Source organism: Macrobrachium rosenbergii, chromosome 11 (genome assembly GCF_040412425.1).
Source record: "Macrobrachium rosenbergii isolate ZJJX-2024 chromosome 11, ASM4041242v1, whole genome shotgun sequence".
Taxonomy (NCBI): Eukaryota; Metazoa; Arthropoda; class Malacostraca; order Decapoda; family Palaemonidae; genus Macrobrachium; species Macrobrachium rosenbergii.
Window position 1 is genome coordinate 7,875,722 of NC_089751.1, and position 6,423 is coordinate 7,882,144.

Sequence of the window (6,423 nt, forward strand, 5' to 3'; positions counted from 1 at the left end):
GTTCTTTATTTCCTACACTCATTTCCTAACTATCATGACATTGCAATATCAATGAAGACTGAGGTATCAGTGTAATTTTTTTCTCGGAGGACCAGGAACTTGTTCTGACGGTTACATACACAAAGGAGTCAATTTCATCCGTAAACAACTCAACCAGCTGCCTCACTATAACGGCGGAAAAGCCGTCAACCAAGCCAGTAAGACAGATCTCTCTTCAAACCAAAGGGCACAACAAAATAAGGGATATACCAGCAAAATAAAACACCCCTGCGTAGAGGCATGGAATTAAGAACATGTCTGTAGGGACATCGAACCTGACTACCTTTCTGCTTTCATATCGAAGAATCGTAGAGAATGCTTTATTAATGTCCATCAAAATAAAAGAGAATTATGCCTATACAGCAGAGTTGATATCAACTTACACCTTTCTTGATGGGTCAGTGGTCAAAAGTCACTGTACATCACCCATGGTCAAAAGTACAACATTGTTTCTAAATAAAGCAACATTTCGATTACCACTGGCAACGAATCACTTATCAGTTATAATTCTTCTGGTTGTAAACTATTCGTGAGGTATAGTGAATTAGACAATAAACGATATTTGTGGCTAAATATTTGTGTGAGCATATATATATATATATATATATATATATATATATATATATATATATATATATATATATATATATATACATATGATCATATTTTTTATCATATTTTTAAGAGCTCCACCTAATGTAGTGAACTGGATATTTAATGATATTTGTGGAATAATGTTTGTGAATATAAGAAAAACCCTCGGTGTATAAGACAAATTCGACAAATTCATAATTAGCCACGCGTTGCAAATTTACCAATCAGCTATCATGGTGAAGATGGGTTGATATCGATTCTAAGTACAAAACCAGAGTTCGACAGGCATGTACAGCAGAGTCGATGTCAACTTATACCTCTCTTGCGAAGTGGTGACGAAACACTTATTAATCATAATTCCTCTTGGATGTAAGTTGTTATTCCCAAGGCGTAGTGAACTGGATACTAAAAAGTATATTGGTGGCTTAATATCTATCTATCTATCTATCTATCTATATATATATATATATATATATATATATATATATATATATATATATATATATATATAATATAATCATGATCATATTTTTCAGAGCTCCACCTATCACATACACACACATACACGTACACACACACACACACACACACACACACATATATATATATATATATATATATATATATATATATATATATATATATATATATATATATATATATATATATATATATATATATATATATATATATATATATATATAAATCCTGATGATAATAGTTTTCATAGCTCCACCTAATACTGTCGAAACAGGATTCGAATATCAGGCGATCATCGAACAATATGATCTGGTTTCAGTAAATTCACTGACCACTGTTCGAATTAGCCGCTAATTATATCACTTACGACAGATATAAGTGATTTATTTCCTACCTTCTTAATTTCCCCAAAAATTTTGGGATATATTTATCACTGCAAACCTTGAATCCATATGGCAAATCGCTGAAGGTGGCCTTTTACTGTAGCAGATTACGAACCTAGGCACCTTTATTATTAGTAATAATAAATTTAATTATAAAAATTACCTTGCATTCATCGGTGCGAGTTGATAAACTCACCGTTGAATCACCTTAACAAAAGTGTTCCAAACTATTTTTGTCTATGACCATGTCATGTGACGCCATGTTGCATTAACTAATAATATAATGATAAAAATATCCTTTGTTTCAGCTCCGGGTCATATACGATGAACGATAAGATGAACACATACAGTATACTAAAGTACGCTTGTAAAAAATAATATTCATGAACTCTTATGCCCGAGCACTGCTGAAAACAACAGCAACAACAACAACAATAATAATAATAATAATAATAATAATAATAATAATAATAATAATAATAATTCCAGATAAAGACCAAACACCGATGCATGATTCAGGTAGTTTGCTAAAAAGGAAGAGTAAATGGCAAATCTCAATAATAATAATAATAATAATAAAAATAATAATAATAATAATAATAAATAATAATAATAATAATAATAAATTAAGTTTTCAGATGGGCTAACTACTGATACATAATTGGGGTAGTTCTCTGAAAAGGAAGAGTGCCCCGCAACTCTCAATAATAGTAATAATAATGATAATAATAATAAAAATAATAATAATAATTTCTGTCGCTTTTCTGATCATCGCCTTAAACTTCTTCGGTGGCGAAAGGGCGATAAAGTGACGTCCCACAAACAGGCAGTTGCAGCGGTCGTTGGCTGTTATCCTCAAGAACAGTTTGTTTCAGTGTTGTTGAGTCTCCAGCTTGGTAAGACAGGTTTCGTTGATACTAACTCGACTTTCTCGTTCATTTGGGTTTGGGATCTCGCCCGCGCTGTGCTGCAGGATCGTTTGTTTCACTTTGGTTTTGTGTACAGTCTTCCAAAGGGATGATTCCCTCTCTGACGGGTCGTTGTACGTTTTCAAAGTAAGGCGCTTATATTTTATGGTTGTGTTTCAGTGTTTTCTCGTCAGTGTCGTAGCTCCTGCAGCATAGGAGAGTAGTTCTGTTTTAAATTTGATTTTCTCTGGTATGCTCTTTACTTCAGGCGGTATTTTGTTTTATAGTCTTGGTGCGCAGTGTGCAAATGCTCTCTAGCCTGCTCTAATTTGTTCTTGGTTCAAATCGCCTATTTGCTTCACTTGTATGTCTTCTGCTTACAATATTCATTTGAGGTCTAGAGAAGCTTAAGCAGTGTCTCAGATATGTCTCATTGTGAATAGACTTTGCCAGACTTTAGGCGTGCTTCAAGGTTTGTTGGGTTGGCGAGTGGATACTGTTGCCAGATTTGCGCTTTATATTTCTCAAAATATTTACATTGTGGTACTTGAGTTAGGACATACAGTTGTCGTATGAAAGTTTTCAGTTTGCCGAATTTGTATCTTCAAATATTTGTATTTTAGATTTTGTTGTAAACTCCTACAATAACTGTTCAAAATGTTTATTATGTTAGGTACTGTTGTAGATTACCTTTCAATATGGTATTTAAGACTTAGTTTCGAAGCTTTATTACTGGACTGAACTAGATTTTGAGTGGTAATCCTATGCACTTAGGATTTATACTAGCAATCTTAATGCAGTGCTGCGGATATTTTCATTTTAGCTTTATACTGCAATAGAGAGTTTTACGATGCAATAGGGTTTAAAATTTCCTAAGGATTAGAGAATCCTAACTCGACTACAATAAGCTTCCTAATATGGGGTATATTAAGTTGATTTAAACATAATTATTGTAGGCTTGTGGCAATAAACTAGTAATAACGCTTATTAGTATTTACAAAGCCTTGCTTGTTGCTCCTTATCTTAGTATTTTAACTTATCAGATGGCCTTTGGTTCTTTCCACTTGCTAGAACATTTTGGGCTTTAATATATATATTTTCTTATTTCAGGTCAGGTTGTGTCGTTAAATAAGCGTGCCACAGTGAGTTATTGAATTGCCGTAGATGTACAGATACCATATGACTAAACAGGACAAATGGGTGAGTAAGTATTTCTTTTTTAATAGTGACTTTAGCAACTCCCAAACATTTCTTAGCATTATTTTTTTTCGGAATCAAAACACTTAGTTTTCATCTTAAGTTTAGGCTTTGTTTTAATGCATTGGGTTTATTTTTCCAGGTTCAAACCCTTAGTTTTGGGAATTTTTAAAATTTAATTTCTTTAAAACTGCAGAGGTTAAAATTAAACAGCTTTGAACATTTCAAGAAATTTTAGGGTTTGTTTCAGCTTCAGAACTTTGTTTAAAAGTATTTAAATTTTATTCTTGATTATTAGTTTGTTTATATTTTAGCATCAAAAGTTTAATTATTAGTGTGTGTGGAAGTTTAATGTGTGTGTGGAAGTTTAATGTGTGTGTGGAAGTTTAATGTGTGTGTGGAAGTTTAATGTGTGTGTGGAAGTTTAATGTGGGTGTGGAAGTTTAATGTGTGTGTGGAAGGTAATTTTTGAAAGTGTAGAGTAAATTTACACTTTTTTTTTAATTAGTGGATTTAAAATTTAATTAGTGGATTTAAACTTTTTTACATTTTAAAACTGTCTTATGTGGTTTGATTATGTGGTTTGATCTTGTAAATTCATCTGTTTTGTTTTTTTAGAATTGTAAAGTCTTTTTTGGAGTTCTGAAGTTTTTGAACGCTGACAGTTTCTAAAGCTCTTGAGTAATTATTTCAGCCGCAAAAGTTTTGCGTGTGAATTGAGTTTTGCGTGTGAATTGAGTTTTGCGTAATTGAGTTTTGCGTGTGAATTGAGTTTTGCGTGTGAATTGAGTTTTGCGTGTGAATTGAGTTTTGCGTGTGAATTGAGTTTTGCGTGTGAATTGAGTTTTGCGTGTGAATTGAGTTTTGCGTGTGAATTGAGTTTTGCGTGTGAATTGAGTTTTGCGTGTGAATTGAGTTTTGCGTGTGAATTGTTTCTTTGGCCACTTCCCAAGTCCACCTTTGCCGGGGTGGCTGTGCCACCTGCCAGGCAAAGGTGGACTTGCATGTTGTGCATGGTGACTTGGTCACCATGCACAACAGGAAGTTCAAAAATAAGCATGGTGACTTTGTCGCCATGCACAACAGGGATTTCAACCAACTTACTTAGGTTAGATCTGCAAGGTTGATAGTTTTCGTGTAGCTAGGACTTAATGGGGAGTTAGATATGGAACTTGAAGTATAGGATAGGCTAGAATAGGTTGAAGAACGTGCTAATTTTGTAAAGAGGGGTTAGGTTAAAGGTAATAAATGATCTAGGATAAAGGTCATTAATGCTCCCTTCCATCTCTTAGGGATACTGGGAATAGACTGGGGTAAAAAACGCGATAGTCAGACCTAGGGAGACATTTGACAGTGCAAGTTATCAATAGCAGAGGGTATTACAGTACTTGAGCCCCTTGTTTGGTCATGAGATGTAAGTTTGACTGTATAGTGCAGCTGAGAATAGGGTGGGGTAACTCTGACATACTTTTATAACTTAGAATTTCATTCCCACCAGTATATAGACAGGTAATAGGTTGATCTTAACGATTTTCTAAGAGGTCTAGGTCTTGGGATGCTAAAGAATTTTTTTGACTGATGACGTGGACTTGTCAGGTATTCTAATAGGCTGGTTAATAGTGGAAATTGTAATTCAAATTTTTGCAGTCTTGTTAACGTCGTTCAGTCAATGCGCTAAACATCCCCACCCTCCCCCCTCTTACTCTTCAAGCAAAGCTTTCATGTTGGGAAATAGTTCAGATTGCATTGCATATTTTCATTTACCCCTATCTTCATCCACCTTTCTCCCAGCGCCGATACTTGCTTCGGGAACCCCATATTCTGAGTTCCCCAAGGTAATTTTTCGCCCCGTGCTGTTGTGCAGTTTCAATTTCCATAGGCTGTATACTAAAGGACGAAAGTTGCCAGATAGTAGTGTTTGCATTGCATGGCACCTTTCAATTATGTTGCACTTAAGTTAGGTGCGGTTGTTTCAGTGTGAGATTGGTGCCCTATTAAATATATCTTAAAGGATGGCACTCTTCTATCCTGTTGCTTTTTGGGAGTTCCTTCAATGTCAGTAATATATGTCAGTAATATATGGGGTTGTTAATGTGAAAGCTGATGGCAGTTTGAAGTAACTAATACTAATACATGGGACTGTTAATGGGAATGTTTACTCATACAATATGATTATAATAACCTTATAGCTGCTGGGACTAACTGAACACGCTATTTTCACTTTAAGAGGGTAGGTTATGTCATGGAAACAGTGTTTTCTAAAATCAAACAAACTTTTCTTATGCACAGGCCCTTGGTGTAGCTGCAGCAGACCATAACATCGACACTAATACTAATGGAAAGCAACGCTTTTCGTTAAGTTGGACTGAATATCTCGCGAGGATTCGAAGCGCTCTGAATTCGGTTACCCAGACAACAAGAACTCAACTAATAGACGCTGTGCATATCCTGTGAGGATTCGAAGTGCTCTAAATTCGGTTACATAGACAACTAGAACTTGGTAGATGCTGTGCTCTACCTACTATTCGATTTTTTAATCTGACTACTTTGGATATGTAATAGTATTTTCGTGTATGAAGACCAGCTTAATACATACGCCTGTAAACCTTTGTCCACTTCTTTAACCCAAAAATGTCATGTGATGGGGTAGACTTTGTAATGTCTCCTTGAAAGAGACAGAATGTCCTATGAAATCGGTGAATGCTAGTTACTGACTGGTTGGTTAAGAGAAGTAAGATGGGGAAATTGATATGAGAAATGAAGTAACTGAAATAAAGGTTAATTCTGAAGAGATTCCAGTATATTAACCTCTAATTTTGGTG

At 34.7% G+C, this 6,423-nt stretch overlaps 1 long non-coding RNA gene across 1 annotated transcript; it reads left to right on the plus strand.

The window, feature by feature from the left end:
• Nucleotides 1-2,411: 2,411 nt before the first annotated feature.
• On the plus strand, nucleotides 2,412-6,207 carry LOC136843118 (uncharacterized). The gene is made up of 3 exons (XR_010854453.1): nucleotides 2,412-2,551; nucleotides 3,515-3,604; nucleotides 5,891-6,207. It is a non-coding gene; the product is annotated as an uncharacterized lncRNA (long non-coding RNA).
• The last annotated feature ends 216 nt before the right edge of the window (nucleotides 6,208-6,423 follow it).